Source organism: Scleropages formosus, chromosome 17 (assembly GCF_900964775.1).
Source record: "Scleropages formosus chromosome 17, fSclFor1.1, whole genome shotgun sequence".
Classification (NCBI taxonomy): domain Eukaryota; kingdom Metazoa; phylum Chordata; class Actinopteri; order Osteoglossiformes; family Osteoglossidae; genus Scleropages; species Scleropages formosus.
Genome location: NC_041822.1, coordinates 27,164,067 through 27,183,528, shown reverse-complemented (window position 1 = coordinate 27,183,528; position 19,462 = coordinate 27,164,067). Strand labels below are relative to the sequence as shown.

At 52.5% G+C, this 19,462-nt stretch overlaps 1 pseudogene; it reads right to left on the bottom strand.

The window, feature by feature from the left end:
* The window catches only part of LOC108921817 (netrin receptor DCC-like), a 98,305-nt pseudogene that overhangs the window by 66,337 nt on the left and 12,506 nt on the right, over positions 1–19,462 (bottom strand).

Here is a 19,462-nt window from a genome sequence, read left to right as displayed (position 1 = left end):
GCGACTCGCAGTGAGCTGGCGGCACGGTCTCGCCGGCCTGCTGCAGAGGCCCAGTTACCACCACTTCCCAAGATCTTAGTGCAAACAGGGTGACTGTGGTTCCATGTGAAGGCACCGGGCCAACACCACAGGCCCATGGAAGCTACCAGAAGCCCTGGGTGGTGCCGCACGGGTCTCCCGAGTTTCACGAGTCCCGTGGTACACATGATGACAGCAACAGGCTCATGCGATTTTCCATTAACACATTTTTCAGTCATCCATCTATCCATCCATCCATCCATCCATCCATCCGTCCATCCATCCAAGTGAGCGCTAGTCAAGTGCACTGCTTCACTCGCTGTAAAGACGGTTAAAGCACAGCATCCCCCAGCAGGGCTACAATCAGTGCTCAGTGGTGACAGATGTTTGCCAGCTAATACTATGGTATCTTGCCGTCTGTGCTTGAGATTTTTCTTTGCTTTTTAATAACCTTTAATCACGGATTATCGAAGAGGGGCCTTTGCTTCCCCGAATGATTTAGCACCTCACCAGCGCGTCCGTGTCCACCAAATGCGGTAAAGAGTGCGGAGCCGTGCCGACGGTGGGGAAACCGGAGGCAAACAGTCGGAGGGAAGGGACTCCTGTCAGCGCGGACTCCACAGCACGGTACCGGATAGTGCGGTACAACAGAGTGGAGCCCAGTAGAGCAGCGCGGGGACTGAACGAGCAGCCGGATGGGAGAGACACACAGGAGACGCACGTCTCGTGATTGACGTTGCTCACGCCTGCAGGCCTCGGGCCGCACGCTGCGGCAAACGATTCACACGGAGGACTCCGAGCAGCAGGTGCAGGTCCGGCAGCGGCGCACGGCTCTGCCGGTGACCGAACCACAAAGGGCCCTTTGAGGTAAATGCAGAGGAACAAGCAGCTGTACTATTTCTGTCACATTCTCCTTCGCAATTTTGTGAGACACGCAGCCTGAGGGCAGCCTGTGCTTCTGCGGGGGGCGTCTGCTTCGCAGGCTCAGGGTTCGAGATTCGAGGTGAAGCTCAGAGGGCACCGCTCGCCCTGCACCGAGAGTCTGGGGGCGGGGGGACAACTGTGACGGTGTTTGGACTTTTGGAGACCGCAGGTCTCGCAGTGTCGTGTTACAACTCGGGATGTACGACTGACCCGCTGACTGGCACTGCGGTTTGGGGGGGGTACGCTGCACTGTATGGGAAGAATACGCCATAAATGGGCACACGGCGCTGGACAGAGGAGCGGTAAAGCATGCTTGCCGGGGCCACAAGGTGTGTCCACGGTGCGACTCACCCAGCACCGAGAGCTCGCAGGAAGCGCTGATGTTCCGATGCCCGTTGAGGGCAGTGCACCGGTACACGCCGGCATCTTCGAGGCGCACCCCCCGAATCAGCAGGTTGCTGCCTCCCAGCAGCGCGAATCGCTCCGACCTGCAGGGGGCGGAGCACCTGGGGTCACCCTCAGAAAGCGACATTACGGTTGCTCGGTTGCCTCACCTTCTTTAAGAATGCCATAACCCCAGTAACACAAGCAGAAGTGAGGTCACATGGCAGTGTGTGTCTGCAAAGCGCTCATGGGGTCAGCAGGAAACGGTGCACAGTTACTATGGCGATGAAAAGCTTCAGTTATGAGTGTTTTTCACACGAACGCTCTGACTGTGCTACGGCACTGTTTTACCCTACCTGAGAAGCACAGTCAGTGCCTTTAGTCCTCAAAGCACAGCTCAGATGACGTTGATCGCACTGTACTGTCGAGGTCTTATCGCCGCTCTTGCTGCTCGCTGCTCCTCGTTTCACTAACCCATGACTACGAGACGTGTGCGCAAAGAGCTGCCTGAACCTGAGCCGCACGCAGACATTAACCTGGTGTTGATGGCACTGCCCGCTTTGGTCCAAAGGAAGGATGGCGCGGGGTAACCTGAGGCCGAGCACTCGAACACCGCATCGCGGCCCTCCAGGGCCGCCACTGGGGAGGGACGCTGCAGGAACACCAGGGAACGGGGCTGCCGGGACTCTGCCGGGGAAAGCAGAGGCAGGGCTGTGAAACCCGTCCAGCCACTTGAGTGCAGACCGCAGCTCTGTGGATCCGACTCGCTGACGAGCGCATGCCGTTAACGCACCTGGTAGCACCCGCAGCACCGTGTCTGTACTGGTGCGGGCCTCTGCAGGGTCCTCGGCCAGGCAGCGGTAGGCCGCTGCATCGGAGGGTTGCACTCTGCTGAACTGCAGTGCCCCTGAGGGGAGGGCCACTGCGCGCCCAGCGGGGTCCAGTACGATGTCTCGGCGGTCTTTCTGCCAACGTATGACTGGCGTCGGCTCACCGATGACGTCGCAGCGCAGCAGTGTCGTGTCGCCTACGTACGCCGATACAGTCGACATGGCAACGGCCACCCGCACGGGACCTGAGGGTGGCCGAGGGAGAAGTCGTGATCATTATCATCGTCAGCATTATCATCATTGTCACTGCGCACATCACCGTCATCGTCACCGTTATCATCCCATTGTCATCACCACCATCCCATCACCATCACCACCATCCCGTCACATAACACGTGATGTTCCTTTCTTCCTTTCCTTCATGGCCAGTTGATGTACTTAAAGCTTTGATAAATAATGAAGTTACTGGAGGAACTGAATGTGTCGCCAACGTTTCATTTTATTTCTATTGTGTCCCCGATGCTCTGTTCAGTGCTCTGTGTCACTGTGTGAAAAGAGCTCTACAAAAAGGCATCGATTTGAACTGAACTGAAATTGAAAAGCTCACTGCGGCTCATTGGCTGGGCGGCACCAGGGGGTGTGGTTGTTAGGGAACTACCACCTTCCAAGATGAAGGACACTCATTTGATTCCTACTCCTGTTTTAGCACCTTTGTACCCTGCTCTGTAAATGGGGGAATCTGTGCAGGTGCTGTATCTGACCGCAGGACCTGGGGTTCCATGGCCCTCGGGGAGTTACAGCCAGAGGCCTGGCCTGTTGATGCAGACCCAGAGTAGAAAGGGACCTAAACACACACGGCGGGCAGCATTATTGACTCCTCGCTTCCTTTGCTCACGCACTCAGAGCATCAGCCTGGCACTAGGAGGTGAAACTAGTGCTATATTTACTGAAGAATGTTGCCATGGAAACGTGGGTACAAGTGGCTGTCGCAGGTATTTGAGCTGCTGCTCTGCTGTGTGATGGGATGCAGTGGAATCAGGAAGTGAATCAAGAGGAAACGGAGTCACGTGGTGGGGGTTGAGTTCCGGGGCAATTTGAATGCAGGAAAACCATCTTTTGCAATACTGAAACGGGACAAGATGCTCCTCTTGTTTGCCCAGTTTGCCCAGGGTAAGTCAGGAGGCGCCGTTTGCTCTCCGCCGCCGTGGGAGGATCTGCTCTAGGCGCCACGCTGCCCCATTTCCACTGTTACCATAGATTACCATAGATTACTGCAGATTTCCTCAGATTACCATAGTCCAAACTACACACACACATGCAGATTATGATCATCTCGGCAAAGCTCATCTCATGTGGAACCTGCAAAGATCTGTCTGTCTATAGAGCTGAAAGCTGCTCAGCTGGGGCCGCAATCCAGCATCTCCGTGAAGAGACACTGTAGACACACACACACACGCACACACACGCACACACACGCACACACGCGCACACACGCGCACACACACGCCCACACACGCACACACACGCTGTGTCACCCAGTGACTGGCTGTGGGTTGCAGTGATTTGAGCTGCAGGGCCTGAATGTCTTAAAATACAGTAAAATGCTTACATTTAAAATGTACATTTTGATATTAATACTTTTTTAGCTGCAGGCATGTCTTTAAAAAGTGTTGATTATCTACCAAAGAAGAGCAATGGCTGTTTATTATGCAGTAGTCTAGCAACTATTTGAAAGACCCCCATAGGCTTAGGGTTGCTTACTGCTAAATTAGTTGTTTTAGTTAAGGTCAGCTGGGGTTAGGGTTTTAGAGCTTAAAAAGAACCTTCCCAAAATGATGGGATTCCAGAACATCACAGGACAATCACACACACTTGTTCACAAACAAACACACACACACACACACACACACACACACACACACACACACACACAGAGACGCATGTACACTATAGGCAGTTTTGCATCACTACTTCACCTGAAATGCATCAGCCTACTGTTTGGACTGTGGAAAGAAACCAGAGCACCTGGGGGAAACACAGCCGAATGCAGGCAGCGCATGCAATAGGCTTGCAGCGAGCGCAGGGAGGACAGCCGAGCAGGGAGGGCAGAAGCGCGTCCAGTGTGCATGTGAACGAGTTGCTCAGGCTCACAAACTGTTTCTCACAGCAACGCTGCTCAAGTGACGGTGAAATAAAGGTGCTTCTGCACTTAAGTGTCCTGGTTTGAATCCCCCCTCCTGCTCTAGCGCCCTCATCAAGGTACTTATCCTGAATTGAAAGAGCAACAATCACCCTGCTATGCCTGCTATACCTTTACCTGGGTAAACCAGTGTAAGTAGCTCAGTGTATGAAACCCACACTGTAAGCTGGTGTCAGCAGGCATGAACACATGCACATATACCTGTGTGAACTTCATTAGAGACCAATGTCCCCCACCGCATCCCACCCCACCCCCACAACCCCAGCCATTCCCCACGATGCTCCCAGCTGTTCTCTGAGCTGCAGCAGCGCAGGATCAGCGATGCTCCGGAGCCCCGACATTCATCGCCTGTGCTTGTCCTCCTTCGTTAGTGTGGTTTAGCTTTACACACAAACTTTAAAATGCAGCGAAAACTCAATACAAACACTCAGGGGAAATGTCCTCCACACCTCTGGACAGCAGATGGTTCTGGAATGTTGGCTCCCTCCTCTCAAGGCTGAGCGCCCAGGGTCCAACTTCCTACAGATGCCCTGCGCTCAGCATCAATGCAGAAACCACTGTGTCCTGAAGAACGACTCTCTGTGCAGACGCATGAATGCGGCAGCTGGGGGAAATGGGGGACGACGGGATGACTGGGAGATGAGTGGAGGACGACGGGATGACGGCTGTGGGGTGACTGGCAGAAGAGGGAGAGACTAGCGGGAGAGGGAGAGCGGTCAGTCAGTCTGAGAGGAATCAGAGGAAACCAACAAAAGTACAAGAGCAGGGCCTCACCAGTCTGTCCTGCAGTGGAGCGTGCGTCCGGCAGTGGAGCGTGTATCCGGCAACGGAGATTGTATCCTGCGGTGGAGTGTGTATCTGGCTGCGGAATGTGTATCCTGCAGTGGAGTGTGAATGCTGTCCTTCTCATCAGTTCCACACTGACTACACACCTCTGTTCGTTTTCAGTAAACACTCGTCTTGGTCGCGATCGCGTTGGGGGGTGGGAGTGGGGGGGGGGCACCAGTTGTCTGTTCATTTGCAGGAGCATTTTTTTTCATGCAACATGCAAAACCACATATCTTTTTCTTCAGTACAGGTGGTCTCCGATTTACGACGGGGTTACGTTCCCCGAAATCCATCCCCCGTAGCGTTACTTGCATTATGCCTCTAATCCCTTGTTCAGTGTTCTATGTCACCGTGTGAGAGGATCTCTGGAAAAATAAATAGAATTTAATGTGGACGTCACCACTGACATGCGCACAAAAACACGTAGGACTGTCGTGGCTCCAGTGACCACAGTCTCTGAACGCCCTGGTACGTCGTGGACAAAGTGCTGGCATCTGCAGTGCGGCTCCAGCTCGCAGTGCCCTGATGTGTGCGGTGATCCCCGGGAGTGGGGTGGAGTGGGGTGGCAGGAGGGATGGAGCAACTTCCCCAGCAGCTGCTGTCTCTGGTACGCGGTCCACGGTATGACCCCGGACCCCACACTTGGGTACCTTCCAGCCCTCGAGACACATCCTCCGATGGATCGCCGAGGTGAATTTTCTCCATGGCTTCGTCAGTAACGAAGAGCACCATAAGCATGTAACGTGACCCGTGTTTGTTGCGCTGTTGCTGTGCCGGATGGTTAACGCTCCATAAGTGTCGCTGAGCGCCAGCAGAAGGTAATTAGCCAACAAGGGCTGTTGTATTTGCATGCGCTAATGGATTATTGGCACACACCGCTGGTCCTTTTGTTGTGATTTTAATCATTTCAGGCTCATTCATGACTGGAAACAATGGACTTTCGCCACCCAAGTCAAAACAACAACATGCACTAATAGCTGTAATGTGAGAAATTGCCACAAATGTCTGTTTTATGCTCCTTTGATCTCAGCTAAACCAGAAACACCATGAGAAGGTTAGATTCTCTCAAAAAGATGGCGATGATGAGAAGAAGAAGAAGACGAGCAGCAGCCAGACGAATGGACTCGACCACAGTGACGGTGGACGGAGCCCATTGAATACCGAGGACACTAGTGGACAAAGAATGTTCTGGAAAGGCTGTGTATAAAGTGTGGCCAAATGGAGTGGACATGGAAATGGACTTGATGGGACTTAACATCACAACACATCGGTGCAGACAGGGGTCATCAACCAGTAGAGGGCAGTTCTGGGCTCAAAGCAAACATACAAACCCACAACCAGCTGGTCAGTAGAAGTGTACATTAATAGGTACACTTACCAAAATGAAGCGCCCCCCCCCCGTGCCGTGTTCTTACCCAACACGGTGACCTTGGCCGTGCGGCTGACGATGGCTCCCACGCCCTCCAGCCACGCCAGGCACTGGTAGCCGCCCTCGTCGCCCTGGTGGTGTCGGGAGTGGATCACTTCGCGCACCAGCAGGGTTCCGTTGTTCAGCTGCTGCCTCCGCTCGTCGACGAGGGCGCTCAACAGCACGCCGTCCTTCCTCCAGGCCACTAGGGGCGCTCCTTGGACGGAGCGGGCCTGGCAGTCCAGCTGCAGCAGCCCCCCTCGCATCACCGTCGTGTCCGAGGGCTCCAGCACGAAGCGCAGGTCCGCGAAGCCTCGGAGGGTCTCGGAGCCTGCAGATGGAGAGAGAGAGAAAGAGATTCGCTGTGTTTATTGTTCGCTGATTGTCAGTAGATCGATAGATTGTCAACACATGTGCTCTGGCAATTGCGCAAGTGTGCACAGCTTGTCGTGGCAGTAAAGCACACGGAAGCGAAACTGAAAGCGGCCGCCTTAACTTAACGAAAGACAGGCTATCGACCGGCAGCTGATGCCGGGATGTGGCTCTTTCTCACGCAGCTACAAACACTTTGTGACATCGTCACAAATCCGGTTTCCTTCAAAGCGTCTGTATAGTTCGGATACACAGTTCTCCTTGCTGTTGACGCTGCCCTCGCACTTTTTTTAGAGGCAGCTCGTAAGAGCGGAAAGGTTTCAGGTTCGAATCCCACCTCCAGTTGTAGTGCCCTTGTGCCAGGTACTTTGCTGTCACACTGCTGTCATGACCCTCCGCCCACCCGCTCTGTAAGATTCTGATGCTCCTCTTCCTCACTGAACAGTTCCATCGCATCACAACTCTACAATAAATACATAAAGTTTTGCACCTTGACATTTGTACTGTGAGCTTCTTACACCAATTTACCCATTTTTACAGCAGGGTAAATAGCTTGATCAAGGGTGCAAGAACAAGAAGAGGGACTTGAACCTTGGACCTTCGATTGCAAGGTAACAGAGTGAAACAGTGCAGTACGCTTTGTGGAGCGATGGTCCCGTCCCAGATGCCCAAAGCCCTCAGCCCAGTGCTGAAAGAATTCATGCAGCTGGAAATATTCATACTGGTGAAGATGATGATGGTGAGCAGAGCAGCAGCACTTACTGCCCCGCTTCACAGTGCGCTCAGTGTAATAGTGTAAACGTGTAGAAGGGTAACAGAGCACTTTGGGGTAATTCTCCTCTTGAAGGATTTCTCCGCCTCTTCTTTGCTGTCAAGCTCTTCCTGAAGCACTTTTCAAAGGTGTCAGAAGCATGTTATCATTATCATTATTGTTTGTTGTTGTTGATGGTGGTGGTGGAGGAGGTGGTGTTATTGCTGCTGTTGTTGATGCTGCTGTTTCTGTTTCAGAATGACAACTCGCTGCGTCCTGAAGCACGACGCCATCGTCTGGCCTTCGTAGAGTTTGTCTGCTCGCTGTTTTCGTCAGAGCAGCTTGAAACGACATACGAATGGAGACGAACGGACGAAGGACACCTGACGTGCGTGAGGGACGCTCTCCGCGTTCCTCCTCCGTGCTCACTGTGGTGCCTCGGGTGCGAGCCCTTTGACGGACGCCACCGAGCACCGCGCCGCTGATGATGTGACAGCGCGGTGCCAGCGCTCGAATGCTCAGATTTTTTCATTTACCATTTAAATAAGCATAAAAACCGTTTTGTTTGAAAGCTTGATCAATTTCAATTAGGAACAAACAAACGAGCGAAAACTAATGGACTCAGACAAAAATAATTATCCTTCAATTAGTCGCGTCCACTTATTCCAGTGACAAATAGGTCTTATTAGTGTTCTTAGTATTCAGAAACTTGCATATGTGAGTGATAGGACAGAGTATTCCTCGCTGCAAAGTGACTGTGTGCGTGTGCGCGTGTGTGCGCGTGTGTGTGCGCGCGCGTGGGTCAGCATTAGCAAACCAACTGGTCCCTGATCTGCTGCTGCTTTCCTTCAGAGGAGGAAATGGTCACCAGGAGACACAGACACATAATCCCTGCAGGCTTTGTTTTGTCTTATTTCTGAAACACATTTAGAGCAGAAGAGGCTCAGAGCAGCGCAGTGAGAAGCTCCGCGACTTTTATTCTTTATCATACGGATCATATTTACCTCATATGTGTTTACTGCAGGTCTTCTCTGTAAATTCCAATGTACTGTCATCACCGATCGTTCATCTCTTTCGGCCAATAAGCGAGTTGTAGCACAATCAAGCAGCATCATAAATCACAGTGTTTTTACCGTGGGGGTGTAAGAGACGCATCGTGAGGCTGATCAGCAGTCAGCGCTGATTGATGTCCATCATCAGGAAGCAAACAGCAGAAAATCCCACGTCTCACAGCTACATCATTTACGAGAGAGCAAGTTGGGAAGCGGATGCCGACTGGGGTTTAGCGAATCCTCCTGGTCTTCAGCTGGTCTTCACCTGATCCAACATAATCTCTACCTTGTGTTAAGCAGCCTCTACAGTCTGATTCTTGTGCCTTATGTGGGCACCTGAGCCTCTTCTGAACACCACACACACACACACACACACACACGCACAGGGTTACCCTGGAGGATCTCACACAGCTGAACTCACGGTGGACAGATCCGTCACATGTTGTTACACACTTTCACACCTCTACGCACCTGGCTGTTTGTGTACCTGGTTCACCTGAGTTATTAACCCCACTCCTACAGAGTCCATGTCCTGAACCACAAATAGAAGGTGCCAGACTGGACACTGGAAATGAGATCTGAACACACACCGTGCACTGACACGGCACGATCGATACACAGTGTGATCTGCAGCAGCATGTGTTGGTATATTTTACCCTTGGTTACTACGGTACAGATTCATGAGTCATATGTTTACATATTGTTCAGTCACACAATAATAACTGCGCATGGGATTAATCAAGATTCACACGTCACACACCGTCCCGGATCTGACATGTGGGTACTGCATGAATCGAACACGCTCCACTCCGTTACGTGTGAACGTATTGCTGCGTTCCAGAACACGTGCAACGTAGCAGCACTAGAACGGACGGTGACTGGAAGTGTCGCTTTACAATGAGAAGGACCCATGTTCAAATTCCTGCATGATCCAAGTATTTCACCTTGAATTAATAGAGAAAAATGTGCCTGCTGCATAAAGGGGTAAATCAATGTAAGCATCTCAGTGTGGAAATTCACAGTATACAATAAGTGAGTTACATACACGAAGAAATTAAAATGACAGTAATCACTATCCAGTGGAGGAAATGTGGCAGCAGCAGAACATGGCAACGATCAGGGCGTTCTTTCAAAACCAATGCCTGGCCGAGGAGAACGAGCATCACGGAGGTGACCGAAAGGCCCCCGGCGACGGCAACGCGCCGCCGCTCTTCACGGCTCTTGGTGGCGACAACCAAACAAACGGCTCCAAGCAGCAAGAGGTTTGACAGAACACTTGCAGCCCTGAGCCACAAAGCTGCAGTTAAAGACAAATTTGAGCAGAATGACAGCGGTGACCTGGAGAAGAGCGTGAGATGTAAAACAGTTGAGGTTTGCCTAGTGGAGCCGAGTGGCACTCGGTGCTGGACCACATAGGACACGTGTTCACCGTATGACCAGACTCGACTACATACAGTAGTGCGCCTACGAGTATCACAGAACACCGAATGCCAGCATTAAAAGGACCCCCACGCAGTGCGACGACAGTGTGCCCCCATCCCCTGCCATGGGTCTGAGACAGCAGAAGTGTGGAGAATCGATTGCATGCTCATCAATGCAAAATTGCTTATCTGGCCATCAGCCCTCGTTTGTATTTAATGAGAGAAGCAGAAGAGGTATGAAGATCCAAATGAGAGCAACACTGATGGACTCCTCACACACACACACACACACACACACACACACATACACTCAATGTGCACCCAGAAGGACTGACAGACTGCTCTGTTTGAACAGCTGCTCCTGAACTGCTTTCTAGAGAAAGGAGCTGGAGCAAAGAACACTGAGACTCACAGCACACACTCTGAGACAAGAGGAGAAGGAGGAGGAAGAACTCGCAGACACACAGAGAAAAGCAAAGAAGGTCTCAGACTACAGCACAAACAATAATAAGAATAAAAACAAGAACAGCCCAAGAGATGGAGCCTCTCAGACAAGGACAAGAGGTTCATTTATCCTTGAATAGCCCATCTTTCACATGGAAGTATGTGTGTGTGTGTGTGTGTGTGTGTCTGTGTATACATGGCTCACTAGTTATTATTCCCTGAGCAAGAGTAGAGTGTCTATCAGAGTGGGGGACACACTTTCATAAGTTCCTTTCATTCACCCTGAGGTTAGGGTTAGGGGTTCCAATGAGGTATGAATGCTGTGTGTCGCTTCCATGTTTTAATAACGGACGGTGCCCATTTAGACACAGGGTGGGAGGGGAACCTGATCCCCTTCCTGGTTCAACCTCGACCTCAGCCTAGCGCCCTGATCCCACCCCCCAGCATCACTGCTCCCAGTCCCGGGTCAAGTCCCGAGCGAGAATTTGCAACACAATACTCCAGCTGGACTGAAAGGCAACAGTCAAGTTGTGCGTTGGCTGAGGTGCTCAAGAGGGTCAAGGATTTGCACCCAAAACCTAGAGCGCCTAATCTCTCCTGACTGCAAGAGCTCTGTGCTTTGAGCCAGTGTTCGACCTTACTGAATGTACCGCAGTAAAAATTGCAGTACACAAGTTGAGTCTCCTGCCCAGCTCACAGAGCACACAGAGGTCCCTTCACTGTGTGGATTTCAGTAGTGTCATTGGGGTCGATACCCATCTGCACGGGGGCTGGAGGGGGGTGAGAAACGATTTGAAAAACACAGGTAATTAGACATCATTCATAAAACCTGAACCCTTCATAACAGCCATAAAATCACCTGACAGGTGGGTCATTTCCACTGTGATATATGGGTCGCACGCAGAAAATATGAAATAAAAAATGTTCCTATTAAAACATGATAGACTCATACGCCTGTGCAGATGACACTGCCTTAAATTAATGAATAACTGGCTCAGTAATAAGATATTACACCATGTTAAAAAGGCTGTTAAATTAAATGCTGCTTATTATTTTATGGCCAAATCTCCCAGAATTCCCTGCAGTCATAATCAACCCAAAGTTCCCACAAATCAAATCTGGGACCTGAAAGAAGACATTCGGCAGAATAGTGCTACTGTAGTGGAGCAAAACCACACACCGCCATCCGGATGAGGTAAAGAGCTCGAGAGCAGGCATAATGAAAGGAAATTTACTGTACATCTACACTAATTTACCCTTATCTACACTCAACCATTCTTTTCCATAAATTATCTGACATTTCCCGCAAGCAACATAACAGTGTTAGACAATCAGCTCACAGGGATACACCCATGCATACAGCCGTGTCTGTGAAAGATCTGGAGAAGAACCGGAACCACCGGATGTGCCGATGATCCACAAGATGGAAGACGAGGACAGTTCGGTGAGCGGTGTGTTCGGTAACACTGTGCAGGTGTGAAAGGCGGACACTGCAGAAACAGGACACGAAACACATGAGCTCCTCTGGACTGTGGTGCTGGAGGAGATTTAAGGACACCATGGAGAGGCAGGAAAATAGCCGGACGGATGTCAGGTCCAGATCTGTCAGCGGAAGCACGGAAGATGATGCACTTGAGCTTTTCACACTTTGGACAACAAACAGCTGCTACAGCAGGGTAATTTTTGCTGCATCAGTTCAGGGTAAGTTCCACGATCAAGGGTACTACAGCAAGAGCAGGATTCAGACCCATGATCTTCAGATGGCCCCGTGACAGCGCTAACCACCGAGCCCCCAAAGAGTGAAGAGCTCAGAGTGTCCAAGCGGGACCAGCGTTGTTTGTTTGGGAGACACCTGCCGGATCCAGCACCTTCCGGCAGAGCTGCTGTCACATCCCACGGGGTCACTGCCCCTCCTGGTCAGAGGCGGCGCCACTCAGTGCCGCTAGCTAACGCTTACCTATCACCTCACAGTCTCGTAGGACATGGAGGTATAAAAGGAGCCAGCGGAGCAGAACTAGTCGCGGATTCTTAATCAGCAGTTCTCTTGTGCTTCGTTGGCGATTGGTAGTCTCTTGTTCCCTCAGTTTGTTTCCTAGGTGTGCATGTTCCAGTCCCGAGTGCCCGTCCCGTCAGTTCCTGCCTCTTGTTCTTCAGTCCTGGTCCATCGTTCCTGTCCGGTATTTCGTCACGTCTCAGGGTTGCGGTCAGACTCACAGATTAGCGTTTCACTGTTCACCGTAGTTCCAACACCGTGTGTGTTTCCTGGTCTCGTGTTTCTTGTTTCACTTCCACCGAGTGTCTTACAATACTCACCGTACACGTCTAACCTCACACTGCACGTGAAGTCATTATATATTTCGTCTGTGTTTGGACGTAATAGCAACGCGCGTCCGTGTCGGACTCCCGTCCGGACGCTACAGAAGAATCCGCCTGCTAGTATGACTTCAGCGGAATGGCGTGAGCTGGCGGATCTGACAGAGGCGAACCAAGAACAACTCCTGGTTTGCACAAACGCCGCTAGCCGCCTCACAGATCAGTTGGAGCGGTTGACACGACTCCTCAGTCACGGTGGGCGGGGCGCCGATCCGACCAGTTCGCAAACGCATGATGATTGGCGGACATGTCTTTTTGATCGTCTTTATGCTTCCTCGGGTCCTCGCGCGGAGCCCACGAGCCCTGTGCAGACCAATGGGATCAGCGCTACTGAGCAGCTGTCCGTTCCCTTCCAGGAGGCTTTGCAAGATAGCAGAGGTGAGAACCAGAATTACACAGAATACTCAATCTCCAGTCCAGCCTCTCTGTTCCCAGGGCCCTACTCTCCTGAGTCACCCCCTAGCCCAGACAGAAAGACAGAGAGACAGTTCTTCCCCAGCACCAAGAGTTTTCAGGTGCGTTCCTGGTCTCCAGTGGAGAAGACATCCAGCCCCCGATTGTCAAGACCACTCTCTCAGGAGCTCTCGCCGGATTACCGGAGCAACTCCGGTTCCAGCCGGACCCCGACGCCGCCAGGGCAGCAGGTGCCCTACAGCCCTGTGGACAGTGAGCCGGCTCAAGCACGCAACCTTGTCAGCTGTGCAGGGCTCGAAGAACAGTGCGTCAGACAGGGAATAATACGACTCAGTAACGGGCGTGTGACAGAGGAGGAAAGGAGGCGCCGTTTTCTGCAACGCTTGTGCTTTTACTGTGGAGCTGCGGATCACGTTCAGGTTTCCTGCCCAGTGCGGCCACCCCGTGGATCCCAACGGACCGACTTACTGGTGAGTGATGTATCTCTCCATACCTCCCTGTTGACATTACCAGTTACAGTATCCTGGGGTTTCCAGCAGCAGCAGACGAAAGCTATGGTAGACAGTGGCGCTGCAGGGAATTTCATGGATCATGATATGGCCGCGTCCTGGGGCTTGCCCTGTGCCCGATGCCCAAAACCCCTGGCTGTTAAAGCTATTGATGGCGCTCCAATCGGGTCGGGGCGTGTAGAGCAGCGCACAGAGCCCGTTACTATGCAGGTAGGGCCACTCCATAAGGAACAGATATGGTTCTATCTGATTAAGTCCCCTGATAACCCCATTATTTTGGGATACCCATGGTTATGCACCCATGACCCTATTATCTCTTGGAGTGAGGGGAAACTGCTGTCTTGGGGACAGCAGTGTCCCAAACACCTGGAGACGTCTTGTAACTCCACATCCATAGAGAGCCCTAATGCAGATCTGCCCCTGCAGCTTCCAAGGGAGTATGCAGATCTAGTGGCGGTGTTTAGCAAACACAAGGCTGCAGAACTGCCTCCTCATAGACCTTGGGATTGTGCTATAGATCTTTTTTCGGGCACTACACCCCCTAGGGGGCGGGTATACCCTCTTTCTCAACCTGAACATCAGGCAATGGAGGCTTATATAACGGAGGCACTAGAAGCCGGATTCATCCGGCCGTCTACCTCTCCAGCTTCCGCTGGCTTTTTCTTTGTTGAGAAAAAGGACGGGGGTTTGCGCCCCTGTATTGATTATCGGGGGCTAAATGCCATTACTGTGAAGTACCCGCACCCCTTGCCTCTTATCACGTCGGCCCTCGAACAGGTTTCCGGTGCTACCATCTTTACGAAACTGGACCTTAGGAGCGCATATAACCTGATTCGCGTTAGGGAAGGGGATGAGTGGAAGACCGCTTTTAGCACCGCCCTCGGCCATTATGAGTACCTGGTCATGCCTTTTGGCCTGGCGAATGCACCTTCCGTATTCCAGGCTTTTGTTAATGAAGTACTTAGAGAGCTAATTAATCGCTCAGTATTAGTGTATCTGGATGATATCCTGATCTTTTCTCGGTCCCGTGAGGAGCATATTGGACATGTCAGGGAGGTGTTGCAAAAGCTGGCAGCACATAAGCTGTACGTGAAAGGGGAGAAGTGCCAGTTCCATGTGCACTCTGTGGATTTCCTGGGGTACATCCTAACACCCAACGGGGTCACGATGGATCCACAGAAGGTCTCGGCAGTTCTGTCATGGCCCCAGCCAAAGACAGTAAAGGACCTGCAACGGTTCCTAGGTTTTGCGAATTTCTATAGGCGCTTCATAAGGAACTTCAGTTCCGTTGCAGCCCCGTTGACTGCTCTGTTAAAAGGAGCCCCTAGGCGCCTGACCTGGACTCCTGAGGCGAGTCAGGCCTTTGAAGACCTAAAGAAGCGTTTTACTTCTGCCCCAATCCTGAAGCACCCTGATCCCAAACTGCCCTTTATTGTGGAAGTTGATGCTTCTGAGGCCGGGGTAGGGGCAGTGCTCTCACAGCGCCAGGGAAGTCCCCTGAAGCTCTATCCATGTGCGTATTTCTCACACAAGATGTCGCCTACTGAACAGAATTATGATGTAGGAAACAGGGAGCTCTTAGCCATAAAGATGGCCTTAGAAGAGTGGAGACATTGGTTAGAGGGGGCTACGCACCCGTTCTTAGTGTTAACTGATCACCGGAACCTGGAGTATCTGCAGAAGGCAAAGAGGCTCAATTCCAGACAGGCGCGGTGGGCCATGTTCTTCACCAGGTTCCGTTTCACGGTGACCTATCGTCCTGGCTCCAAGAACGGCAAGGCCGATGCCCTGTCCCGTTTGTTCGAGGTATCGCCTCAGCTCTCCCCACCAGACACCATCTTGTCCCCGACGCAGTTTGTGGCTCCTATCCGTTGGGCTTTATTGGACGATATCCAAGCAGCCCAACGTCAAGAACCCGGTCCCAACGAGCAGCCCCAAGACAAAGAATACGTCCCGTCCACTGTTCGGTCCGAGCTCCTACACTGGGCCCATGATGGTCCAAGTACAGGACACCCAGGGGTCAACCGAACCTTGAAGCTTCTCGCTGAACGCTTCTGGTGGCCATCCATGAGACAGGACGTACGAGACTTCGTCCTTGCCTGCACCACATGTGCCCAGGCCAAGGTCCCACGGCAGCTGCCAGCAGGGCTTTTAGAGCCACTCCCGATTCCCAACCGTCCATGGTCCCATATAGCGGTGGACTTCCTTACTGATCTTCCGTGTTCTGATGGAAACACCACCATATTGGTCGTCATAGATCGCTTTTCCAAGGCCTGTCGACTGATTCCTCTGAAAGGTCTACCTACAGCCCTGGAGACCGCGGAACTGCTGTTCCAACATGTCTTCCGGCTGTATGGCCTGCCAGAGGATGTCGTCTCGGACAGGGGACCCCAGTTCACCTCAAGGGTCTGGAAGGCCTTCTTTGCCCGCTTAGGAGTCTCAGTCAGCCTCTCCTCTGGTTATCATCCACAGTCTAATGGGCAAGTGGAACGCCTCAACCAGGAGGTTGGACGTTACCTGCGGAGTTACTGTGCTCAGAATCAAGCGGATTGGAGCAGATACCTCCCCTGGGCAGAGTACGCCCAGAACTCCCTGGTCCATTCGTCCACAAACTTAACTCCTTTCCAGTGTGTGCTCGGTTACCAGCCTCCGCTGTTCCCGTGGACGATGGAGACCAGTGGGTTGCCAGCTGTGGACGACTGGTACAAGAGGAGTGAGTCGGTGTGGGAATCCGCACATGTCCGTCTCCAGGAGGTGGTATCCAACCAAAAGGAGAAGGCCGACAAAAGGCGTAGGACTGTATTGTACCAGCCAGGGCAGAGAGTATGGTTGTCCACCCAGGATCTCAAACTGCATTTGCCCTCGAGGAAGCTTGCCCCCCGTTTCATCGGCCCCTTCAAGATCCTGAAGAGGATCAACCCGGTTTCTTACCGTCTTCAGTTGCCCTCGCATTATCGTATCTGTCCCACGTTTCATGTTTCGCGCCTCAAGCCCCATTGTGTTTCCGCCCTGCAGAGCCCAGCAGTCTCTCCACCTCCACCGTTGGATGTGGATGGTTCTCCTGCCTACTCCGTCAGGGCCCTCCTGGACTCCAAACGGAGACGGGGTACGCTGTACTATCTGGTCGACTGGGAGGGCTATGGGCCGGAGGAGCAGTCTTGGGTACCAGCACGGGACATCTTGGACCCAGCTCTTATTGAGGACTTCCATGAGTGTCATCCAGATCGGCCTGCTCCGCGACGGCGGGGGCGACCGCCTACCCGCCGGCGTTCTGCGGCTGGAGCCGCCCCTGGAGGGGGGGGTACTGTCACATCCCACGGGGTCACTGCCCCTCCTGGTCAGAGGCGGCGCCACTCAGTGCCGCTAGCTAACGCTTACCTATCACCTCACAGTCTCGTAGGACATGGAGGTATAAAAGGAGCCAGCGGAGCAGAACTAGTCGCGGATTCTTAATCAGCAGTTCTCTTGTGCTTCGTTGGCGATTGGTAGTCTCTTGTTCCCTCAGTTTGTTTCCTAGGTGTGCATGTTCCAGTCCCGAGTGCCCGTCCCGTCAGTTCCTGCCTCTTGTTCTTCAGTCCTGGTCCATCGTTCCTGTCCGGTATTTCGTCACGTCTCAGGGTTGCGGTCAGACTCACAGATTAGCGTTTCACTGTTCACCGTAGTTCCAACACCGTGTGTGTTTCCTGGTCTCGTGTTTCTTGTTTCACTTCCACCGAGTGTCTTACAATACTCACCGTACACGTCTAACCTCACACTGCACGTGAAGTCATTATATATTTCGTCTGTGTTTGGACGTAATAGCAACGCGCGTCCGTGTCGGACTCCCGTCCGGACGCTACAGCTGCGCTCCAACAAGCACCTGGTGGCCCATCTTCTGAGCTCCACACGGAGCGCTGAGCAACTGCGACTACAGACGTGTGGAGCTCTTAATCCAAGGAGGCGTGGAAGCTGCTGTTCCTCATCCTGCCCTCAACGAGGACCCGCCCACCCATGGGCGTGGCCTTGTGCGAAAGGACACCATCTGCCACGATGATGTATTTCAGGGAAGATGTGATTAAAAAGCCAACACATGACACTTTCGCAGTAATAAATTAGAGCTCCTGCAGGAGAGACACCATGTCTTGGACGGGAGGCTCAGCCCTAGCAAACCCTCCGGTCGCGTCCCTCGGGGGTCAACATGCTCGAGGGCTTGGAGAGGAGCTCTCTGAGCGCTATGCTCATCTGGGGTCGATGCTCAGGAGAAAGTCACGGGTCACATGAGCAGGCGAGGTGGGAGGATGGGAGGGAGGGAATGCGAAGCAGCTCCGTATCAAAGGAGACAAATAGGTTTGTCTCCCCAGAGGACAGGAAATTAATGTTCAGAGAACATTCATCTTTAGAGGCTGTGATGGAGGCTCTTGTTTGCAGAGCTCCTCTGGGTTGCATCTGCCGGGTGATTCACAGCCTCCTCCTTCGCCCACCTGGTGCAGGAACTTCATTCAAAACCGGGGCTCCACGAGTCAGCCTTCACGGAGCACGTCCACTAGCTCCATCCACTAAGCGGTCTCCAGAAAACCCACGAGTGACCCGATTTGTATCACCCAGGTATCGCCCAGGTGTGCAGGTTCATCCGCCATGGGGCTCCGCCGCAGTAGAGACGGCGGAGTCCAGAGGGCGGAACATCTCGTGGAAGGACACCCGGCCGAGCAGGAGGGTCACTGGAGGCACAGTGAGTCCGAGGTCCGCAATCAAAGCGTGAAGAAGGGCCACAAACAGGCTGCGCGGGTTTAACCCCCATCCAGGATGCAGCGCTACTGCAAGAGGAGCCCAGGGTGTCCCGTCATCACTGAATTATGGCAACATTCAAAGCTGGAATAAATACATGTGCGTTTTCATTCTGGAGCTCAAAACCATATTTCATTTAGCAAAACGTATTTCATGACGGAATTCACAGCTGGTGAAAGGTCAGACGCACGAAGAACTGCTAGCAAGTTAAAATCGAAAGGTTTCAAAACGGTTCTTGGCAGTTTTAATTCAGAAAAGAGTCCAAACCACTAGTTTCTCCCACGTAAAAAAATGCTCATCTTATGAGGATCTGGATTCATCTCCTTTGTACTAAAACTCGTGTAACAAGCTACGAACTCTACAAGAAACAAGGGAATCCTTCTGAGAACAGAAGTTTACACTCTACATCTGAGCCACACAAAGACAGAAGCCTCCCCCAGATGAGCACCAGTCCCCCTTGGTCCTCCCCGCAGATCTCAGGCATCTGCCATTTCTTGTCATAATGAGGCATCAAGGAAAAAGTTCAAGCAGAAGTTGAAAAGGCAAAGGAAAGTCATTACTGTTAGTTTAAAGCTTGAAGTGATGAAATACAGTAGGGGTGCGGTGGTGCAGTGGGTTGGACCACGGTCCTGCTTTCCGGTGGGTCTGGGGTTCGAGTCCCGCTTGGGGTGCCTTGTGACGGACTGGCATCCTGTCCTGGGTATGTCCCCTCCCCTTCTGGCCTTGCGCCCTGTGTTGCCGGGTAGGCTCCGTGACCCCGTATGGGACAA